The 19,482-nt window shown below is 43.5% G+C and overlaps 38 non-coding genes across 38 annotated transcripts; all 38 read right to left on the reverse strand.

The window, feature by feature from the left end:
* Window position 1: 1 nt before the first annotated feature.
* Window positions 2-143, reverse strand: LOC141062712 (U4 spliceosomal RNA). Its single transcript, XR_012224453.1, has one exon. It is a non-coding gene; the product is annotated as a U4 spliceosomal RNA (small nuclear RNA).
* Window positions 144-425: 282 nt separating this feature from the next.
* Window positions 426-567, reverse strand: LOC141062677 (U4 spliceosomal RNA). The gene has a single exon (XR_012224421.1). It is a non-coding gene; the product is annotated as a U4 spliceosomal RNA (small nuclear RNA).
* A 281-nt stretch (window positions 568-848) lies between these two features.
* Window positions 849-989, reverse strand: LOC141062062 (U4 spliceosomal RNA). Its single transcript, XR_012223865.1, has one exon. It is a non-coding gene; the product is annotated as a U4 spliceosomal RNA (small nuclear RNA).
* A 281-nt stretch (window positions 990-1,270) lies between these two features.
* On the reverse strand, window positions 1,271-1,411 carry LOC141062067 (U4 spliceosomal RNA). The gene has a single exon (XR_012223869.1). It is a non-coding gene; the product is annotated as a U4 spliceosomal RNA (small nuclear RNA).
* A 285-nt stretch (window positions 1,412-1,696) lies between these two features.
* LOC141061400 (U4 spliceosomal RNA) lies at window positions 1,697-1,837 on the reverse strand. The gene has a single exon (XR_012223265.1). It is a non-coding gene; the product is annotated as a U4 spliceosomal RNA (small nuclear RNA).
* A 285-nt stretch (window positions 1,838-2,122) lies between these two features.
* LOC141061004 (U4 spliceosomal RNA) lies at window positions 2,123-2,263 on the reverse strand. Its single transcript, XR_012222906.1, has one exon. It is a non-coding gene; the product is annotated as a U4 spliceosomal RNA (small nuclear RNA).
* Window positions 2,264-2,546: 283 nt separating this feature from the next.
* LOC141062098 (U4 spliceosomal RNA) lies at window positions 2,547-2,687 on the reverse strand. Its single transcript, XR_012223897.1, has one exon. It is a non-coding gene; the product is annotated as a U4 spliceosomal RNA (small nuclear RNA).
* Window positions 2,688-2,977: 290 nt separating this feature from the next.
* On the reverse strand, window positions 2,978-3,118 carry LOC141061230 (U4 spliceosomal RNA). The gene has a single exon (XR_012223111.1). It is a non-coding gene; the product is annotated as a U4 spliceosomal RNA (small nuclear RNA).
* A 285-nt stretch (window positions 3,119-3,403) lies between these two features.
* On the reverse strand, window positions 3,404-3,544 carry LOC141061090 (U4 spliceosomal RNA). Its single transcript, XR_012222985.1, has one exon. It is a non-coding gene; the product is annotated as a U4 spliceosomal RNA (small nuclear RNA).
* Window positions 3,545-3,827: 283 nt separating this feature from the next.
* Window positions 3,828-3,968, reverse strand: LOC141062027 (U4 spliceosomal RNA). The gene has a single exon (XR_012223833.1). It is a non-coding gene; the product is annotated as a U4 spliceosomal RNA (small nuclear RNA).
* A 281-nt stretch (window positions 3,969-4,249) lies between these two features.
* On the reverse strand, window positions 4,250-4,390 carry LOC141061676 (U4 spliceosomal RNA). Its single transcript, XR_012223515.1, has one exon. It is a non-coding gene; the product is annotated as a U4 spliceosomal RNA (small nuclear RNA).
* Window positions 4,391-4,675: 285 nt separating this feature from the next.
* On the reverse strand, window positions 4,676-4,816 carry LOC141061402 (U4 spliceosomal RNA). The gene has a single exon (XR_012223266.1). It is a non-coding gene; the product is annotated as a U4 spliceosomal RNA (small nuclear RNA).
* Window positions 4,817-5,101: 285 nt separating this feature from the next.
* LOC141062082 (U4 spliceosomal RNA) lies at window positions 5,102-5,242 on the reverse strand. Its single transcript, XR_012223883.1, has one exon. It is a non-coding gene; the product is annotated as a U4 spliceosomal RNA (small nuclear RNA).
* A 283-nt stretch (window positions 5,243-5,525) lies between these two features.
* On the reverse strand, window positions 5,526-5,666 carry LOC141061446 (U4 spliceosomal RNA). Its single transcript, XR_012223306.1, has one exon. It is a non-coding gene; the product is annotated as a U4 spliceosomal RNA (small nuclear RNA).
* A 281-nt stretch (window positions 5,667-5,947) lies between these two features.
* On the reverse strand, window positions 5,948-6,088 carry LOC141062366 (U4 spliceosomal RNA). The gene has a single exon (XR_012224140.1). It is a non-coding gene; the product is annotated as a U4 spliceosomal RNA (small nuclear RNA).
* Window positions 6,089-6,371: 283 nt separating this feature from the next.
* Window positions 6,372-6,513, reverse strand: LOC141062703 (U4 spliceosomal RNA). Its single transcript, XR_012224445.1, has one exon. It is a non-coding gene; the product is annotated as a U4 spliceosomal RNA (small nuclear RNA).
* Window positions 6,514-6,795: 282 nt separating this feature from the next.
* Window positions 6,796-6,937, reverse strand: LOC141062678 (U4 spliceosomal RNA). The gene has a single exon (XR_012224422.1). It is a non-coding gene; the product is annotated as a U4 spliceosomal RNA (small nuclear RNA).
* Window positions 6,938-7,218: 281 nt separating this feature from the next.
* On the reverse strand, window positions 7,219-7,359 carry LOC141061796 (U4 spliceosomal RNA). The gene has a single exon (XR_012223624.1). It is a non-coding gene; the product is annotated as a U4 spliceosomal RNA (small nuclear RNA).
* Window positions 7,360-7,640: 281 nt separating this feature from the next.
* Window positions 7,641-7,781, reverse strand: LOC141062012 (U4 spliceosomal RNA). The gene has a single exon (XR_012223819.1). It is a non-coding gene; the product is annotated as a U4 spliceosomal RNA (small nuclear RNA).
* A 285-nt stretch (window positions 7,782-8,066) lies between these two features.
* On the reverse strand, window positions 8,067-8,207 carry LOC141061061 (U4 spliceosomal RNA). The gene has a single exon (XR_012222958.1). It is a non-coding gene; the product is annotated as a U4 spliceosomal RNA (small nuclear RNA).
* Window positions 8,208-8,492: 285 nt separating this feature from the next.
* On the reverse strand, window positions 8,493-8,633 carry LOC141063072 (U4 spliceosomal RNA). The gene has a single exon (XR_012224757.1). It is a non-coding gene; the product is annotated as a U4 spliceosomal RNA (small nuclear RNA).
* Window positions 8,634-8,916: 283 nt separating this feature from the next.
* Window positions 8,917-9,057, reverse strand: LOC141062056 (U4 spliceosomal RNA). Its single transcript, XR_012223859.1, has one exon. It is a non-coding gene; the product is annotated as a U4 spliceosomal RNA (small nuclear RNA).
* Window positions 9,058-9,339: 282 nt separating this feature from the next.
* On the reverse strand, window positions 9,340-9,480 carry LOC141062888 (U4 spliceosomal RNA). Its single transcript, XR_012224591.1, has one exon. It is a non-coding gene; the product is annotated as a U4 spliceosomal RNA (small nuclear RNA).
* A 287-nt stretch (window positions 9,481-9,767) lies between these two features.
* On the reverse strand, window positions 9,768-9,908 carry LOC141061158 (U4 spliceosomal RNA). The gene has a single exon (XR_012223046.1). It is a non-coding gene; the product is annotated as a U4 spliceosomal RNA (small nuclear RNA).
* A 283-nt stretch (window positions 9,909-10,191) lies between these two features.
* On the reverse strand, window positions 10,192-10,332 carry LOC141061637 (U4 spliceosomal RNA). The gene has a single exon (XR_012223479.1). It is a non-coding gene; the product is annotated as a U4 spliceosomal RNA (small nuclear RNA).
* Window positions 10,333-10,615: 283 nt separating this feature from the next.
* Window positions 10,616-10,756, reverse strand: LOC141061355 (U4 spliceosomal RNA). Its single transcript, XR_012223224.1, has one exon. It is a non-coding gene; the product is annotated as a U4 spliceosomal RNA (small nuclear RNA).
* Window positions 10,757-14,557: 3,801 nt separating this feature from the next.
* On the reverse strand, window positions 14,558-14,698 carry LOC141063118 (U4 spliceosomal RNA). The gene has a single exon (XR_012224799.1). It is a non-coding gene; the product is annotated as a U4 spliceosomal RNA (small nuclear RNA).
* A 285-nt stretch (window positions 14,699-14,983) lies between these two features.
* On the reverse strand, window positions 14,984-15,124 carry LOC141060993 (U4 spliceosomal RNA). The gene has a single exon (XR_012222896.1). It is a non-coding gene; the product is annotated as a U4 spliceosomal RNA (small nuclear RNA).
* Window positions 15,125-15,409: 285 nt separating this feature from the next.
* On the reverse strand, window positions 15,410-15,550 carry LOC141061728 (U4 spliceosomal RNA). The gene has a single exon (XR_012223562.1). It is a non-coding gene; the product is annotated as a U4 spliceosomal RNA (small nuclear RNA).
* Window positions 15,551-15,835: 285 nt separating this feature from the next.
* LOC141063024 (U4 spliceosomal RNA) lies at window positions 15,836-15,976 on the reverse strand. The gene has a single exon (XR_012224714.1). It is a non-coding gene; the product is annotated as a U4 spliceosomal RNA (small nuclear RNA).
* A 285-nt stretch (window positions 15,977-16,261) lies between these two features.
* Window positions 16,262-16,402, reverse strand: LOC141060994 (U4 spliceosomal RNA). The gene has a single exon (XR_012222897.1). It is a non-coding gene; the product is annotated as a U4 spliceosomal RNA (small nuclear RNA).
* Window positions 16,403-16,687: 285 nt separating this feature from the next.
* LOC141061589 (U4 spliceosomal RNA) lies at window positions 16,688-16,828 on the reverse strand. The gene has a single exon (XR_012223436.1). It is a non-coding gene; the product is annotated as a U4 spliceosomal RNA (small nuclear RNA).
* A 285-nt stretch (window positions 16,829-17,113) lies between these two features.
* Window positions 17,114-17,254, reverse strand: LOC141063025 (U4 spliceosomal RNA). The gene has a single exon (XR_012224715.1). It is a non-coding gene; the product is annotated as a U4 spliceosomal RNA (small nuclear RNA).
* A 285-nt stretch (window positions 17,255-17,539) lies between these two features.
* On the reverse strand, window positions 17,540-17,680 carry LOC141060995 (U4 spliceosomal RNA). The gene has a single exon (XR_012222898.1). It is a non-coding gene; the product is annotated as a U4 spliceosomal RNA (small nuclear RNA).
* Window positions 17,681-17,965: 285 nt separating this feature from the next.
* LOC141061590 (U4 spliceosomal RNA) lies at window positions 17,966-18,106 on the reverse strand. The gene has a single exon (XR_012223437.1). It is a non-coding gene; the product is annotated as a U4 spliceosomal RNA (small nuclear RNA).
* A 285-nt stretch (window positions 18,107-18,391) lies between these two features.
* On the reverse strand, window positions 18,392-18,532 carry LOC141063027 (U4 spliceosomal RNA). Its single transcript, XR_012224716.1, has one exon. It is a non-coding gene; the product is annotated as a U4 spliceosomal RNA (small nuclear RNA).
* Window positions 18,533-18,814: 282 nt separating this feature from the next.
* On the reverse strand, window positions 18,815-18,955 carry LOC141061681 (U4 spliceosomal RNA). Its single transcript, XR_012223519.1, has one exon. It is a non-coding gene; the product is annotated as a U4 spliceosomal RNA (small nuclear RNA).
* Window positions 18,956-19,240: 285 nt separating this feature from the next.
* Window positions 19,241-19,381, reverse strand: LOC141061668 (U4 spliceosomal RNA). Its single transcript, XR_012223507.1, has one exon. It is a non-coding gene; the product is annotated as a U4 spliceosomal RNA (small nuclear RNA).
* Between the last annotated feature and the right edge of the window lie 101 nt (window positions 19,382-19,482).

Here is a 19,482-nt window from a genome sequence, read left to right on the forward strand (position 1 = left end):
GTCTCCTGAGAAACCAACAAAAATTGCTAAAGCTGACTGTATTTCAAGTCATCGTGGCAGGGTACAGGGAAAAGTTTTCAATTACCAATAATCATGCCTCAGTTAAACCTCATTGGGCTACGATAAAGCCACAGCGCAAAGATGAAGGAACAGAAGTGACCAAGGGCTTCCTGCTTCCAAGGCAGAACTTGTTTAAGCCATGGTGAGTTCCAAATCACCACTAGCCCTCCACGCTGCTTCCAGGCATCCTGAGTTTCGGCATTCTAAGGGCTCAGTTAAGATGTAATTTTCGGCAATTACAGGTAGATCGCCTCACTCTCTTCTTCTGCTCCAGGCAACAAACACCAACCCATTGCTTTGGGAAGCAAGGCTTCTCTTCCACACTGGGAGGAGCTAAGACAGTCATTTGCATACAATGGATTAAGTCTCCTGAGAGACCAAAAAAAATTGCAAAAGCTGACTGTATTTCAAGTCATCATGGCAGGGTACAGGGAAAAGTTTTCAATTACCAATAATCACGCCTCAGTTAAACCTCATTGGGCTACGATAATGCCACTGCGCAAAGATGAACCAACTGTGGTGATCAAGGGCTTTCCACTTCCAAGGCAGAACTTGTTTAATCCAGGTTGAGTTCCAAATCACCACTAGCCCTCCCACGCTGCTTCCAGGCATCCTGGGCTTCCTCATGCTAAGGGATCAGGAAAAACAATTTCTGGCAATTACAGGCAGATTGCCTCACTCTCTCCTTCTGCTCCAGGAAACAAACATCAATCCACTGCTGTGAGAAGCAAGGCTATTCTTCCACGCTGGCAGGAGCTAAGACTGTCATTTGCATACCATGGATTAAGTCTCCTGAGAGACCAACAAAAATTGCCAAAGCTGACTGTATTCCAAGTCATTATGGCGGGTTATTGGGAAAAGTTTTCAATTAGCAATAATCACGCCTTGGTTAAACCTAATGGGCTACGATATTGCCTCAGCGCAAAGATGAAAGAACAGAAGTGACCAAGGGCTTCCCGCTTCCAAGGCAGAACATTTTAAGCCATGGTGAGTTCCAAATCACCACTAGCCCTCCACGCTGCTTCCAGGCATCCTTGGCTTCCACATTCTAAGGGCTCAGTTAAGATGTAATTTTTGGTAATTACAGGCAGATTGCCTCACTTTCGCCTTCTGCTTCAAGAAACAAACATCAATCCATTGCTGTGAGAAGCAAGGCTTTTCTTCCACACTGGGAGAAGCTAAGACTGTCATTTGCATACCATAGATTAAGTCCCCTGAAAGACCGACAAAAATTGCCAAAGCTGATTGTATTTCAAGTCATCATGGCGGGCTATTGGGAAAAGTTTTCAATTAGCAATAATCACTCCTCGGTTAAACCTCATAGGCTACGATATTGCCACTGCGCAAAGTTGAAAGAACTGTTGTGACCAATGCCTTCCTGCTTCCAAAGCAGAGCTTGTTTAAGCTACGGTGAGTTACAAATTCTCACTAGCACTCCCACACTGCTTCCAGGCATCCTGAGCTTCCACATTCTAAGGGCTCAGTTAAGATGAAATTTTTGGCAATTACAGGCAGATTGCCTCACTCTCTCCTTCTGCTCCAGGCAACAAACATCAATCCATTGCTGTGAGAAGCAAGGCTTTTCTTCCACGCTGGGAGGAGCTAAGACTCTGTTATTTGCATACAATGGATTAAGTCTCCTGAGAGACCAACAAAAATTTCCAAAGCTGACTGTATTTCAAGTCATCATGGCGGGGTATTGGGAAAAGTTTTCAATTAGCAATAATCACACCTCGGTTAAACCTCATAGGCTACGATAATGCCACTGCACAAAGTTGAAAGAACTGTTGTGACCAATGCCTTCCTGCTTTCAAAGCAGAGCTTGTTTAAGCTATGGTGAGTTACAAATTCTCACTAGCCCTCCCACACTGCTTCCAGGCATTCTGAGCTTCCACATTCTAAGGGCTCAGTTAAGATGAAATTTTTGGCAATTACAGGCAGATTGCCTCACTCTCTCCTTCTGCTCCAGGCAACAAACATCAATCCATTGCTATGAGAAGCAAGGCTTTTCTTCCACGCTGGGAGGAGCTAAGACTCTGTTATTTGCACACAATGGATTAAGTCTACTGAGAGACCAACAAAAATTGCCAAAGCTGACTGTATTTCAAGTCATCATGGCGGGGTATTGGGAAAAGTTTTCAATTAGCAATAATCACGCCTCGGTTAAACCTCATGGGCTACGATATTGCCACTGCGCAAAGTTGAAAGAACTGTTGTGACCAATGCCTTCCTGCTTTCAAAGCAGAGCTTGTTTAAGCTAAGGTGAGTGACAAATTCTCACTAGCCCTCCCACACTGCTTCCAGGCATCCTGGGCTTCCACATTCTGAGGGCTCAGGAAAGATGTAAGTTTTGGCAATTACAGGCAGATTGCCTCACTCTCGCCTTCTGCTCCAAGAAACAAACATCAATCCATTGCTGTGAGAAGCAAGGCTTTTCTTCCACACTGGGAGAAGCTAAGACTGTCATTTGCATTCCATGAATTAAGTCTCCTGAGAGACCAACAAAAATTGCCAAAGCTGACTGTATTCCAAGTCATTATGGCGGCGTATTGGGAAAAGTTTTCAATTAGCAATAATCACGCCTTGGATAAACCTCATGGGCAACAATATTGCCACAGCGCAAAGATGAAAGAACAGAATTGACCAAGGGCTTCCGCGTGGAAGCGGTTCCAGGGCAGAACATTTTAAGCCATGGTGAGTTACAAATCACCACTAGCCCTCCACGCTGCTTCCAGGCATCCTTGGCTTACACATTCTAAGGGTTCAGTTAAGATGTAATTTTTGGCAATTACAGGCAGATTGCCTCACTCTCGCCTTCTGCTCTAAGAAACAAACATCAATCCATTGCTGTGAGAAGCAAGGCTTTTCTTCCACACTGGGAGGACCTAAGACTGTCATTTACATACCATAGATTAAGTCTCCTGAGAGACCAACAAAAATTGCCAAAGCTGACTGTATTTCAAGTCATCATGGCAAGGTATTGGGAAAAGTTTTCTATTAGCAATAATCACGCCTCGGTTAAACCTCATAGGCTACGATATTGCCACTGCGCAAAGTTGAAAGAACTGTTGTGACCAATGCCTTCCTGCTTCCAAAGCAGAGCTTGTTTAAGCTATGGTGAGTTACAAATTCTCACTAGCCCTCCCACACTGCTTCCAGGCATTCTGAGCTTCCACATTCTAAGAGCTCAGTTAAGATGAAATTTTTGGCAATTACAGGCAGATTGCCTCACTCTCTCCTTCTGCTCCAGGCAACAAACATCAATACATTGCTGTGAGAAGCAAGGCTCTTCTTCCACGCTGGGAGGAGCTAAGACTCTGTTATTTGCATACCATAGATTAAGTCTCCTGAGAGACCAACAAAAATTGCCAAAGCTGACTGTATTTCAAGTCATCATGGCAGGGTATTGGGAAAAGTTTTCAATTAGCAATAACCACGCCTCGGTTAAACCTCATGGGCTACGATATTGCCACTGCGCAAAGTTGAAAGAACTGTTGTGACCAATGCCTTCCTGCTTTCAAAGCAGAGCTTGTTTAAGCTACGATGAGTTACAAATTCTCACTAGCCCTCCCACACTGCTTCCAGGCATCCTGGGCTTCCACATTCTGAGGGCTCAGGAAAGATGTAAATTTTGGCAATTACAGTCAGATTGCCTCACTCTCGCCTTCTGCTCCAAGAAACAAACATCAATCCATTGCTGTGAGAAGCAAGGCTTTTCTTCCACACTGGGAGAAGCTAAGACTGTCATTTGCATTCCATGAATTAAGTCTCCTGAGAGACCAACAAAAATTGCCAAAGCTGACTGTATTCCAAGTCATTATGGCGGGTTATTGGGAAAAGTTTTCAATTAGCAATAATCACGCCTTGGTTAAACCTAATGGGCTACGATATTGCCACAGCGCAAAGATGAAAGAACAGAAGTGACCAAGGGCTTCCCGCTTCCAAGGCAGAACATTTTAAGCCATGGTGAGTTCCAAATCACCACTAGCCCTCCACGCTGCTTCCAGGCATCCTTGGCTTCCACATTCTAAGGGCTCAGTTAAGATGTAATTTTTGGCAATTACAGGCAGATTGCCTCACTTTCGCCTTCTGCTTCAAGAAACAATCATCAATCCATTGCTGTGAGAAGCAAGGCTTTTCTTTCACACTGCGAGAACCTAAGACTGTCATTTGCATACCATAGATTAAGTCTCCTGAAAAACCGACAAAAATTGCCAAAGCTGACTGTATTTCAAGTCATCATGGCGGGCTATTGGGAAAAGTTTTCAATTAGCAATAATCACTCCTCGGTTAAACCTCATAGGCTACGATATTGCCACTGCGCAAAGTTGAAAGAACTGTTGTGACCAATGCCTTCCTGCTTCCAAAGCAGAGCTTGTTTAAGCTACGGTGAGTTACAAATTCTCACTAGCACTCCCACACTGCTTCCAGGCATCCTGAGCTTCCACATTCTAAGGGCTCAGTTAAGATGAAATTTTTGGCAATTACAGGCAGATTGCCTCACTCTCTCCTTCTGCTCCAGGCAACAAACATCAATCCATTGCTGTGAGAAGCAAGGCTTTTCTTCCACGCTGGGAGGAGCTAAGACTCTGTTATTTGCATACAATGGATTAAGTCTCCTGAGAGACCAACAAAAATTTCCAAAGCTGACTGTATTTCAAGTCATCATGGCGGGGTATTGGGAAAAGTTTTCAATTAGCAATAATCACACCTCGGTTAAACCTCATAGGCTACGATAATGCCACTGCACAAAGTTGAAAGAACTGTTGTGACCAATGCCTTCCTGCTTTCAAAGCAGAGCTTGTTTAAGCTATGGTGAGTTACAAATTCTCACTAGCCCTCCCACACTGCTTCCAGGCATTCTGAGCTTCCACATTCTAAGGGCTCAGTTAAGATGAAATTTTTGGCAATTACAGGCAGATTGCCTCACTCTCTCCTTCTGCTCCAGGCAACAAACATCAATCCATTGCTATGAGAAGCAAGGCTTTTCTTCCACGCTGGGAGGAGCTAAGACTCTGTTATTTGCACACAATGGATTAAGTCTACTGAGAGACCAACAAAAATTGCCAAAGCTGACTGTATTTCAAGTTATCATGGCGGGGTATTGGGAAAAGTTTTCAATTAGCAATAATTACGCCTCGGTTAAACCTCATGGGCTACGATATTACCACTGCGCAAAGTTGAAAGAACTGTTGTGACCAAGGCCTTCCCGCTTCAAAAGCAGAGCTTGTTTAAGCTATGGTGAGTTCCAAATCCTCACTAGCCCTCCCACACTGCTTCCAGGCATCCTGGGCTTCCACATTCTGAGGGCTCAGGAAAGATGTAATTTTTGGCAATTACAGGCAGATTGCTTCACTCTCGCCTTATGCTCCAAGAAACAAACATCAATCCATTGCTGTGAGAAGCAAGGCTTTTATTCCACACTGGGAGGACCTAAGACTGTCATTTGCATACCATAGATTAAGTCTCCTGAGAGACCAACAAAAATTGCCGAAGCTGACTGTATTTCAAGTCATCATGGTGGGGTATTGGGAAAAGTTTTCAATTAGCAATAATCATGCCTCGGTTAAACCTCATGGGCTACGATATTGCCACAGTGCAAAGATGAAAGAACAGAAGTGACCAAGGGCTTCCCGCTTCCAAGGCAGAACTTTTTAAGCCATGGTGAGTTCCAAATCACCACTAGCCCTCCACGCTGCTTCCAGGCATCCTGGGCTTCCACATTCTAAGGGCTCAGTTAAGATGTAATTTTTGGCAATTACAGGCAGATTGCCTCACTCTCGCCTTCTGGTCCAAGAAACAAACATCAATCCATTGCTGTGAGAAGCAAGGCTTTTCTTCCACACAGGGATGACCTAAGACTGTCATTTGCATACCATAGATTAAGTTTCCTGAGAGACCAACAAAAATTGCCAAAGCTGACTGTGTTTCAAGTCATCATGGCGGGGTATTAGGAAAAGTTTTCAATTAGCAATAATCACACCTCAGTTAAACCTCATGGGCTTCAATATTGCCACTGCGCAAAGTTGAAAGAACTGTTGTGACCAATGCCTTCCCGCTTTCAAAGCAGAGCTTGTTTAAGCTATGGTGAGTTACAAATTCTCACTAGCCCTCCCACACTGCTTCCAGGCATCCTGAGCTTCCACATTCTAAGGGCTCAGTTAAGATGTAATTTTTGGCAATTACAGGCAGATTGCCTCACTCTCGCCTTCTGCTCCAAGAAACAAACATCAATCCATTGCTGTGAGAAGCAAGGCTTTCATTCCACACTGGGAGAAGCTAAGACTGTCATTTGCATAGAATGTATTAAGTCTCCTGAGAAACCAACAAAAATTGCTAAAGCTGACTGTATTTCAAGTCATCGTGGCAGGGTACAGGGAAAAGTTTTCAATTACCAATAATCACGCCTCAGTTAAACCTCATTGGGCTACGATAATGCCACAGCGCAAAGATGAAGGAACAGATGTGACCAAGGGCTTCCCGATTCCAAGGCAGAACTTGTTTAAGCCATGGTGAGTTCCAAATCACCACTAGCCATCCACGCTGCTTCCAGGCATCCTGGGTTTCGGCATTCTAAGGGCTCAGTTAAGATGTAATTTTCGGCAATTACAGGTAGATCGCCTCACTCTCTTCTTCTGCTCCAGGCAACAAACACCAACCCATTGCTTTGGGAAGCAAGGCTTCTCTTCCACACTGGGAGGAGCTAAGACAGTCATTTGCATACAATGGATTAAGTCTCCTGAGAGACCAAAAAAAATTGCAAAAGCTGACTGTATTTCAAGTCATCATGGCAGGGTACAGGGAAAAGTTTTCAATTACCAATAATCACGCCTCAGTTAAACCTCATTGGGCTACGATAATGCCACTGCGCAAAGATGAACCAACTTTGGTGATCAAGGGCTTTCCACTTCCAAGGCAGAACTTGTTTAAGCCAGGTTGAGTTCCAAATCACCACTAGCCCTCCCACGCTGCTTCCAGGCATCCTGGCCTTCCTCATGCTAAGGGCTCAGGAAAAACAATTTCTGGCAATTACAGGTAGATTGCCTCACTCTCTCCTTCTGCTCCAGGAAACAAACATCAATCCACTGCTGTGAGAAGCAAGGCTATTCTTCCAGGCTGGCAGGAGCTAAGACTGTCATTTGCATACCATGGATTAAGTCTCCTGAGAGACCAACAAAAATTGCCAAAGCTGACTGTATTCCAAGTCATTTTGGCGGGTTATTGGGAAAAGTTTTCAATTAGCAATAATCACGCCTTGGTTAAACCTAATGGGCTACGATATTGCCACAGCGCAAAGATGAAAGAACAGAAGTGACCAAGGGCTTCCCGCTTCCAAGGCAGAACATTTTAAGCCATGGTGAGTTCCAAATCACCATTAGCCCTCCACGCTGCTTCCAGGCATCCTTGGCTTCCACATTCTAAGGGCTCAGTTAAGATGTAATTTTTGGCAATTACAGGCAGATTGCCTCACTTTCGCCTTCTGCTTCAAGAAACAAACATCAATCCATTGCTGTGAGCAGCAAGGCTTTTCTTCCACACTGCGAGAACCTAAGACTGTCATTTGCATACCATAGATTAAGTCTCCTGAGAGACCAACAAAAATTTCCAAAGCTGACTGTATTTCAAGTAATCATGGTGGGGTATTGGGAAAAGTTTTCAATTAACAATAATCACGCCTCGGTTAAACCTCATAGGCTACGATAATGCCACTGCGCAAAGTTGAAAGAACTGTTGTGACCAATGCCTTCCTGCTTCCAAAGCAGAGCTTGTTTAAGCTATGGTGAGTTACAAATTCTCACTAGCCCTCCCACACTGCTTCCAGGCATTCTGAGCTTCCACATTCTAAGGGCTCAGTTAAGAAGAAATTTTTGGCAATTACAGGCAGATTGCCTCACTCTCTCCTTCTGCTCCAGGCAACAAACATCAATCCATTGCTGTGAGAAGCAAAGCTTTTCTTCCACACTGGGAGGAGCTAAGACTCTGTTATTTGCATACAATGGATTAAGTCTCCTGAGAGACCAACAAAAATTTCCAAAGCTGACTGTATTTCAAGTCATCATGGCGGGGTATTGGGAAAAGTTTTCAATTAGCAATAATCACGCCTCGGTTAAACCTCATAGGCTACGATAATGCCACTGCGCAAAGTTGAAAGAACTGTTGTGACCAATGCCTTCCTGCCTCCAAAGCAGAGCTTGTTTAAGCTATGGTGAGTTACAAATTCTCACTAGCCCTCCCACACTGCTTCCAGCCATTCTGAGCTTCCACATTCTTAGGGCTCAGTTAAGATGAAATTTTTGGCAATTACAGGCAGATTGCCTCACTCTCTCCTTCTGCTCCAGGCAACAAACATCAATCCATTGCTGTGAGAAGCAAGGCTATTCTTCCACGCTGGGAGGAGCTAAGACTCTGTTATTTGCATACCATAGATTAAGACTCCTGAGAGACCAACAAAAATTGCCAAAGCTGACTGTATTTCAAGTCATCATGGCGGGGTATTGGGAAAAGTTTTCAATTAGCAATAATCACGCCTCGGTTAAACCTCATGGGCTACGATATTGCCACTGCGCAAAGTTGAAAGAACTGTTGTGACCAATGCCTTCCTGCTTTCAAAGCAGAGCTTGTTTAAGCTACGGTGAGTGACAAATCCTCACTAGCCCTCCCACACTGCTTCCAGGCATCCTGGGCTTCCACATTCTGAGGGCTCAGGAAAGATGTAATTTTTGGCAATTACAGGCAGATTGCCTCACTCTCGCCTTCTGCTCCAAGAAACAAACATCAATCCATTGCTGTGAGAAGCAAGGCTTTTCTTCCACACTGGGAGAAGCTAAGACTGTCATTTGCATTCCATGAATTAAGTCTCCTGAGAGACCAACAAAAATTGCCAAAGCTGACTGTATTCCAAGTCATTATGGCGGGGTATTGGGAAAAGTTTTCAATTAGCAATAATCACGCCTTGGATAAACCTCAAGGGCAACAATATTGCCACAGCGCAAAGATGAAAGAACAGAATTGACCAAGGGCTTTTCCGCTTCCAGGGCAGAACATTTTAAGCCATGGTGAGTTACAAATCACCACTAGCCCTCCACGCTGCTTCCAGGCATCCTTGGCTTACACATTCTAAGGGTTCAGTTAAAATGTAATTTTTGGCAATTACAGGCAGATTGCCTCACTCTCGCCTTCTGCTCCAAGAAACAAACATCAATCCATTGCTGTGAGAAGCAAGGCTTTTCTTCTACACTGGGAGGACCTAAGACTGTCATTTACATACCATAGATTAAGTCTCCTGAGAGACCAACAAAAATTGCCAAAGCTGACTGTATTTCAAGTCATCATGGCAGGGTATTGGGAAAAGTTTTCAATTAGCAATAATCACGCCTCGGTTAAACCTCATAGGCTACGATATTGCCACTGCGCAAAGTTGAAAGAACTGTTGTGACCAATGCCTTCCTGCTTCCAAAGCAGAGCTTGTTTAAGCTATGGTGAGTTAAAAAAATTCTCACTAGCCCTCCCACACTGCTTCCAGGCATTCTGAGCTTCCACATTCTAAGTGCTCAGTTAAGATGAAATTTTTGGCAATTACAGGCAGATTGCCTCACTCTCTCCTTCTGCTCCAGGCAACAAACATCAATCCATTGCTGTGAGAAGCAAGGCTTTTCTTCCACGCTGGGAGGAGCTAAGACTCTGGTATTTGCATACAATGGATTAAGTCTCCTGAGAGACCAACAAAAATTGCCAAAGCTGACTGTATTTCAAGTCATCATGGCAGGGTATTGGGAAAAGTTTTCAATTAGCAATAATCACACCTCGGTTAAACCTCATGGGCTACGATATTGCCACTGCACAAAGTTGAAAGAACTGTTGTGACCAATGCCTTCCCGCTTCCAAATCAGAGCTTGTTTAAGCTACGGTGAGTTACAAATTCTCACTAGCCCTCCCACACTGCTTCCAGGCATCCTGAGCTTCCACATTCTGAGGGCTCAGGAAAGATGTAATTTTTGGCAATTACAGGCAGATTGCCTCACTCTCGCCTTCTGCTCCAAGAAACAAACATCAATCCATTGCTGTGAGAAGCAAGGCTTTTCTTCCACACTGGGAGGACCTAAGACTGTCATTTGCATACCATACATTAAGTCTCCTGAGAGACCAACAAAACTTGCTAAAGCTGACTGTATTTCAAGTCATCATGGCGGGGTATTGGGAAAAGTTTTCAATTAGCAATAATCACGCCTCGGTTAAACCTCATGGGCTACGATATTGCCACTGCACAAAGTTGAAAGAACTGTTGTGACCAATGCCTTCCAGCTTCCAAATCAGAGCTTGTTTAAGCTACGGTGAGTTACAAATTCTCAATAGCCCTTCCACACTGCTTCCAGGCATCCTGAGCTTCCACATTCTAAGGGCTCAGTTAAGATGAAATTTTTGGCCATTACAGGCAGATTGCCTCACTCTCTCCTTCTGCTCCAAGAAACAAACATCAATCCATTGCTGTGAGAAGCAAGGCTTTTCTTCCACACTGGGAGGACCTAAGACTGTCATTTGCATACCATAGATTAAGTCTCCTGAGAGACCAACAAAAATTGCCAAAGCTGACTGTATTTCAAGTCATCATGGTGGGGTATTGCGAAAAGTTTTCAATTAGCAATAATCACGCCTCGGTTAAACCTCATGGGCTACGATATTGCCACTGCGCAAAGTTGAAAGAACTGTTGTGACTAGTGTTGAGCATTCCGATACCGCAAGTATCGGGTATCGGCCGATACTTTCTGTATCGGAATTCCGATACCGACTTCCGATATTTTTTCAATATCGGAAGTCGGCATCGGTATCGGAAGTTCAAAGTTGATTGACAGCCTGACGTCATCATGATGCGCGGTGTGTGCGCATCATGATGCGCCGTCATTTTGGGCCTTCCGGGGTTCTCTGCCGGCCTGCCGGGGGGCTGTGTGGACTGCCCGGGGTCTGTACCGGCCTGCCGGGGGGCTGTGCCGGCCTGCCGGTGGTCTGTGCACCCTGTGGGGGTCTGTACCGGCCTGCCGGGGGGGCTGTGCCGGCCTGCCGGGGGGCTGTGCTGATGTCCGGGGGTCTGTGCAAGCATCGTCCGATGGGACTACAAGTCCCATCGGGCGATGCCTGCTACCATGACAGTGATTGACACATTAGCCAATGATGGGACAGTAGTAGTCCTATCATCCGGCTAATGTGTTAAATGTTTAAAAAAAAAAAAAATACTACATACATACTACATGCTACATACATACTACATACATACTACATACATACCACATACATACCACATACATACTACATACATACTACATACATACCACATACATACTACATACATACTTCATACATAACACATATATACTACATGCATGCTACATACATACTACATGCTACATATGTACTACATACATACTACATACATACATACTACATATATACTACATGCATGCTACATACATACTACATGCTACATACATACTACATATATACTACATACATACTACATACATAACACATATATACTACATGCATGCTACATACATACTACATATATACTACATACATACTACATACATAACACATATATACTACATGCATGCTACATACATACTACATGCTACATATATACTACATACATACTACATACATACATACTACATATATACTACATGCATGCTACATACATACTACATGCTACATACATACTACATATATACTACATACATACTACATACATACTACATGCATGCTACATACATACTACATGCTACATACATACTATATATATACTACATGCATGCTACATACATACTACATGCTACATACATACTACATATATACTACATACATACTACAAACATGCTACATACATGCTACATACATACTGCATGCTACATACATACTACATATATACTACATGCATGCTACATACATACTACATGCTACATACATACTACATATATACTACATACATACTACATACATACTACATGCTACATACATACCACATACATACTACATACATACTACATGCTACATACATACTACATATATACTACATGCATGCTACATACATACTGCATGCTACATGCATGCTACATACATACTACATACATACTACATGCTACATACATACCACATATATACTACATACATACTACATACAATACATTCATACAATACATACATAGACATACAGTACATATAACATAGAGTAACATACTTACCAATACTTGTCACATTGTTCCCCGAAGCCATTGTCTTTTACGGAATAAATATTAACATAACAAACCACAAAAATACTCACCCACGATCCGAAGCAGTCCACGAGTGTGTCCCACGACGATCTTGGGTAGAGAACTGCAGCATCAGCTGTTGCTGCCGTTCTCTACGGGCTGCAGGAATCCAATGACGGAAGGTAGGTATCCTTCCGCACTGTATTCCTCTGCCACTTAAAAAAAAAAAAGTCCCTAGTCTCACTTTATGCCATTGCTGTGTGGGAAATTCCCACGCAGCAATGGCATAAAGTGAGACTAGGGACTTTTTTTTTAAGTGGCGGAGGAATACAGTGCGGAAGGATACCTACCTTCCGTCATTGGATTCCTGCAGCCCGTAGAGAACGGCAGCATCAGCTGATGCTGCAGTTCTCTACCCAAGATCGTCGTGGGACACACTCGTGGACTGCTTCGGATCGTGGGTGAGTATTTTTGTGGTTTGTTATGTTAATATTTATTCCGTAAAAGACAATGGCTTCGGGGAACAATGTGACAAGTATTGGTAAGTATGTTACTCTATGTTATATGTACTGTATGTCTATGTATGTATTGTATGAATGTATTGTATGTAGTATGTATGTAGTATATATGTGGTATGTATGTAGCATGTAGTATGTGTGTAGTATGTATGTAGCATGCATGTAGCATGCAGTATGTATGTAGCATGCATGTAGTATATATGTAGTATGTATGTAGCATGTATGTAGTATGTATGTGGTATGTATGTAGAATGTAGTATGTATGTAGTATGTATGTAGTATATATGTAGTATGTATGTAGCATGTAGTATGTATGTAGCATGCATGTAGTATATATGTAGCATGTATGTAGCATGCAGTATGTATGTAGCATGTATGTAGCATGTATGTAGTATGTATGTAGTATATATGTAGTATGTATGTAGCATGTAGTATGTATGTAGCATGCATGTAGTATATATATAGTATGTATGTAGCATGTAGTATGTATGTAGCATGCATGTAGTATGTATGTAGTATGTATGTAGTATATATGTAGTATGTATGTAGCATGTAGTATGTACGTAGCATGTAGTATGTATGTAGTATGTATGTGGTATGTATGTAGCATGTAGTATGTATGTAGCATGCATGTAGTATATATGTAGTATGTATGTAGCATGCAGTATGTATGTAGCATGCATGTAGTATATATGTAGTATGTATGTAGCATGTAGTATTTATGTAGTATGCATGTTGCATGCATGTAGTATATATGTAGTATGTATGTTGCATGTAGTATATATGTAGTATGTATGTTGCATGTAGTATATATGTAGTATGCATGTTGCATGCATGTAGTATATATGTAGTATGTTGCATGTAGTATATATGTAGTATGAATGTAGCATGTATGTAGTATGTAGTATGAATGTAGCATGTATGTAGTATGCATGTTGTATGTATGTAGCATGTAATTTTTTTTTTTTTTTTTTACATTCAACACATTAGCCGGATGATGGGACTACTACTGTCCCATCATTGGCTAATGTGTCAATCACTGTCATGGTAGCAGGCATCGCCCGATGGGACTTGTAGTCCCATCGGACGATGCCTGCACAGCCCCCCGGAGCCTGCACAGCCCCCCGGCAAGCCGGCACAGCCCCCCGGAGCCTGCACAGCCCCCCGGCAGGCCGGCACAGCCCCCCGGCAGGCCTGCACAGCGCCCCGGCAGGCCGGCACAGACCACCGGAGCCTGCATAGACCCCCTGGCAGGCCGGCACAGCCCCCCGAAAGGCCCGTACAGACCCCAGAGAGGCTGTACAAGGGAAAAACAGGATTTTTCTTATTCCGATACCGGAAGTCCCATAGACTTGAATGGGACTTCCGGTATCGGAATCGGCGATACCGATACTTTTTTTTAAGATCGGCCGATCCATTCCGATCCGATACTTTGCAGTATCGGACGGTATCGCTCAACTCTGGTTGTGACCAATGCCTTCCTGCTTCCAAAGCAGAGCTTGTTTAAGCTACGGTGAGTTACAAATTCTCACTAGCCCTCCCACACTGCTTCCAGGCATCCTGGGCTTCCACATTCTGAGGGCTCCGGAAAGATGTAATTTTTGGCAATTACAGGCAGATTGCCTCACTCTCGCCTTCTGCACCAAGAAACAAACATCAATCCATTGCTGTGAGAAGCAAGGCTTTTCTTCCACACTGGGAGAAGCTAAGACTGTCATTTGCATTCCATGAATTAAGTCTCCTGAGAGACCAACAAAAATTGCCAAAGCTGACTGTATTCCAAGTCATTATGGCGGGGTATTGGGAAAAGTTTTCAATTAGCAATAATCACGCCTCGGTTAAACCTCATAGGCTACGATATTGCCACTGCGCAAAGTTGAAAGAACTGTTGTGACCAATGCCTTCCTGCTTCCAAAGCAGAGCTTGTTTAAGCTATGGTGAGTTAAAAATTCTCACTAGCCATCCCACACTGCTTCCAGGCATTCTGAGCTTACACATTCTAAGGGCTCAGTTAAGATGAAATTTTTGACAATTACAGGCAGATTGCCTCACTCTCGCCTTCTGCTCCAGGCAACAAACATCAATCCATTGCTGTGAGAAGCAAGGCTTTTCTTCCACGCTGGGAGGAGCAAAGACTCTGTTATTTGCATACAATGGATTAAGTCTCCTGAGAGACCAACAAAAATTGCCAAAGCTGACTGTATTCCAAGTCATCATGGTGGGGTATTGGAAAAAGTTTTCAATTAGCAATAATCACGCCTCGGTTAAACCTCATAGGCTACGATATTGCCACTGCGCAAAGTTAAAAGAACTGTTGCGACCAATGCCTTCCTGCTTCCAAAGCAGAGCTTGTTTAAGCTATGGTGAGTTACAAATCCTCACTAGCCCTCCCACACTGCTTCCAGGCATTCTGAGCTTCCACATTCTAAGGGCTCAGTTAAGATGAAATTTTTGGCAATTACAGGCAGATTGCCTCACTCTCTCCTTCTGCTCCAGGCAACAAACATCAATCCATTGCTGTGAGAAGCAAGGCTATTCTTCCACGCTGGGAGGAGCTAAGACTCTGTTATTTGCATACCATAGATTAAGTCTCCTGAGAGACCAACAAAAATTGCCAAAGCTGACTGTATTTCAAGTCACCATGGCGGGGTATTGGGAAAAGTTTTCAATTAGCAATAATCACGCCGCGGTTAAACCTCATGGGCTACGATATTGTCACTGCACAAAGTTGAAAAAACTGTTGTGACCAATGCCTTCCCGCTTCCAAATCAGAGCTTGTTTAAGCTATGGTGAGTTACAAATTCTCAATAGCCCTTCCACACTGCTTCCAGGCATCCTGAGCTTCCACATTCTAAGGGCTCAGTTAAGATGAAATTTTTGGCCATTACAGGCAGATTGCCTCACTCTCTCCTTCTGCTCCAAGAAACAAACATCAATCCATTGCTGTGAGAAGCAAGGCTATTCTTCCACGCTGGGAGGAGCTAAGACTCTGTTATTTGCATATCATAGATTAAGTCTCCTGAGAGACCAACAAAAATTGCCAAAGCTGACTATATTTCAAGTCATCATGGCGGGGTATTGGAAAAAGTTTTCAATTAGCAATAATCACGCCTCGGTTAAACCTCATGGGCTACGATATTGTCACTGCACAAAGTTGAAAGAACTGTTATGACCAATGCCTTCCCGCTTCCAAATCAGAGCTTGTTTAAGCTACGGTGAGTTACAAATTCTCAATAGCCCTTCCACACTGCTTCCAGGCATCCTGAGCTTCCACATTCTAAGGGCTCAGTTAAGATGAAATTTTTGGCCATTACAGGCAGATTGCCTCACTCTCTCCTTCTGCTCCAAGCAACAAACATCAATCCATTGCTGTGAGAAGCAAGGCTTTTCTTCCACGCTGGGAGGAGCTAAGACTCTGTTATTTGCATACAATGGATTAAGTCTCCTGAGAGACCAACAAAAATTGCCAAAGCTGACTGTATTCCAAGTCATCATGGTGGGGTATTGGAAAAAGTTTTCAATTAGCAATAATCACGCCTCGGTTAAACCTCATAGGCTACGATATTGCCACTGCGCAAAGTTAAAAGAACTGTTGCGACCAATGCCTTCCTGCTTCCAAAGCAGAGCTTGTTTAAGCTATGGTGAGTTACAAATCCTCACTAGCCCTCCCACACTGCTTCCAGGCATTCTGAGCTTCCACATTCTAAGGGCTCAGTTAAGATGAAATTTTTGGCAATTACAGGCAGATTGCCTCACTCTCTCCTTCTGCTCCAGGCAACAAACATCAATCCATTGCTGTGAGAAGCAAGGCTATTCTTCCACGCTGGGAGGAGCTAAGACTCTGTTATTTGCATACCATAGATTAAGTCTCCTGAGAGACCAACAAAAATTGCCAAAGCTGACTGTATTTCAAGTCATCATGGCGGGGTATTGGGAAAAGTTTTCAATTAGCAATAATCACGCCGCGGTTAAACCTCATGGGCTACGATATTGTCACTGCACAAAGTTGAAAAAACTGTTGTGACCAATGCCTTCCCGCTTCCAAATCAGAGCTTGTTTAAGCTATGGTGAGTTACAAATTCTCAATAGCCCTTCCACACTGCTTCCAGGCATCCTGAGCTTCCACATTCTAAGGGCTCAGTTAAGATGAAATTTTTGGCCATTACAGGCAGATTGCCTCACTCTCTCCTTCTGCTCCAAGAAACAAACATCAATCCATTGCTGTGAGAAGCAAGGCTATTCTTCCACGCTGGGAGGAGCTAAGACTCTGTTATTTGCATATCATAGATTAAGTCTCCTGAGAGACCAACAAAAATTGCCAAAGCTGACTATATTTCAAGTCATCATGGCGGGGTATTGGAAAAAGTTTTCAATTAGCAATAATCACGCCTCGGTTAAACCTCATGGGCTACGATATTGTCACTGCACAAAGTTGAAAGAACTGTTATGACCAATGCCTTCCCGCTTCCAAATCAGAGCTTGTTTAAGCTACGGTGAGTTACAAATTCTCAATAGCCCTCCCACACTGCTTCCAGGCATCCTGAGCTTCCACATTCTAAGTGCTCAGTTAAGATGAAATTTTTGGCAATTACAGGCAGATTGCCTCACTCTCTCCTTCTGCTCCAGGCAACAAACATCAATCCATTGCTGTGAGAAGCAAGGCTATTCTTCCACGCTGGGAGGAGCTAAGACTCTGTTATTTGCATACAATGGATTAAGTCTCCTGAGAGACCAACAAAAATTGCCAAAGCTGACTGTATTCCAAGTCATCATGGTGGGGTATTGGAAAAAGTTTTCAATTAGCAATAATCACGCCTCGGTTAAACCTCATAGGCTACGATATTGCCACTGCGCAAAGTTAAAAGAACTGTTGCGACCAATGCCTTCCTGCTTCCAAAGCAGAGCTTGTTTAAGCTATGGTGAGTTACAAATCCTCACTAGCCCTCCCACACTGCTTCCAGGCATTCTGAGCTTCCACATTCTAAGGGCTCAGTTAAGATGAAATTTTTGGCAATTACAGGCAGATTGCCTCACTCTCTCCTTCTGCTCCAGGCAACAAACATCAATCCATTGCTGTGAGAAGCAAGGCTATTCTTCCACGCTGGGAGGAGCTAAGACTCTGTTATTTGCATACCATAGATTAAGTCTCCTGAGAGACCAACAAAAATTGCCAAAGCTGACTGTATTTCAAGTCATCATGGCGGGGTATTGGGAAAAGTTTTCAATTAGCAATAATCACGCCGCGGTTAAACCTCATGGGCTACGATATTGTCACTGCACAAAGTTGAAAAAACTGTTGTGACCAATGCCTTCCCGCTTCCAAATCAGAGCTTGTTTAAGCTATGGTGAGTTACAAATTCTCAATAGCCCTTCCACACTGCTTCCAGGCATCCTGAGCTTCCACATTCTAAGGGCTCAGTTAAGATGAAATTTTTGGCCATTACAGGCAGATTGCCTCACTCTCTCCTTCTGCTCCAAGAAACAAACATCAATCCATTGCTGTGAGAAGCAAGGCTATTCTTCCACGCTGGGAGGAGCTAAGACTCTGTTATTTGCATATCATAGATTAAGTCTCCTGAGAGACCAACAAAAATTGCCAAAGCTGACTATATTTCAAGTCATCATGGCGGGGTATTGGAAAAAGTTTTCAATTAGCAATAATCACGCCTCGGTTAAACCTCATGGGCTACGATATTGTCACTGCACAAAGTTGAAAGAACTGTTATGACCAATGCCTTCCCGCTTCCAAATCAGAGCTTGTTTAAGCTACGGTGAGTTACAAATTCTCAATAGCCCTCCCACACTGCTTCCAGGCATCCTGAGCTTCCACATTCTAAGTGCTCAGTTAAGATGAAATTTTTGGCAATTACAGGCAGATTGCCTCACTCTCTCCTTCTGCTCCAAGCAACAAACATCAATCCATTGCTGTGAGAAGCAAGGCTTTTCTTCCACACTGGGAGGACCTAAGACTGCATTTGCATACCATAGATTAAGTCTCCTGAGAGACCAACAAAGATTGCCAAAGCTGACTGTATATCAAGTCATCATGGCGGAGTATTGGGAAAAGTTTTCAACTAGCAATAATCACGCCTCGGTTAAACCTCATGGGCTACGATATTGTCACTGCGCACAGTTGAAAGAACTGTTGTGACCAATGCCTTCCTGCTTCCAAAGCAGAGCTTGTTTAAGCTACGGTGAGTTACAAATTCTCACTAGCCCTCCCACACTGCTTCCAGGCATCCTGAGCTTCCACATTCTAAGTGCTCAGTTAAGATGAAATTTTTGGCAATTACAGGCAGATTGCCTCACTCTCTCCTTCTGCTCCAGGCAACAAACATCAATCCATTGCTGTGAGAAGCAAGGCTATTCTTCCACGCTGGGAGGAGCTAAGACTCTGTTATTTGCATACCATAGATTAAGTCTCCTGAGAGACCAACAAAAATTGCCAAAGCTGACTGTATTTCAAGTCATCATGGCGGGGTATTGGGAAAAGTTTTCAATTAGCAATAATCACGCCTCGGTTAAACCTCATGGGATACGAAATTACCACTGCGCAAAGTTGAAAGAACTGTTGTGACCAATGCCTTCCTGCTTTCAAAGCAGAGCTTGTTTAAGCCATGGTGAGTTACAAATTCTCACTAGCCCTCCCACACTGCTTCCAG

The sequence above is a fragment of the Dendrobates tinctorius genome, unplaced genomic scaffold, assembly GCF_039654945.1.
Source record: "Dendrobates tinctorius isolate UK_male_01 unplaced genomic scaffold, ASM3965494v1 ptg000245l, whole genome shotgun sequence".
NCBI lineage: Eukaryota > Metazoa > Chordata > Amphibia > Anura > Dendrobatidae > Dendrobates > Dendrobates tinctorius.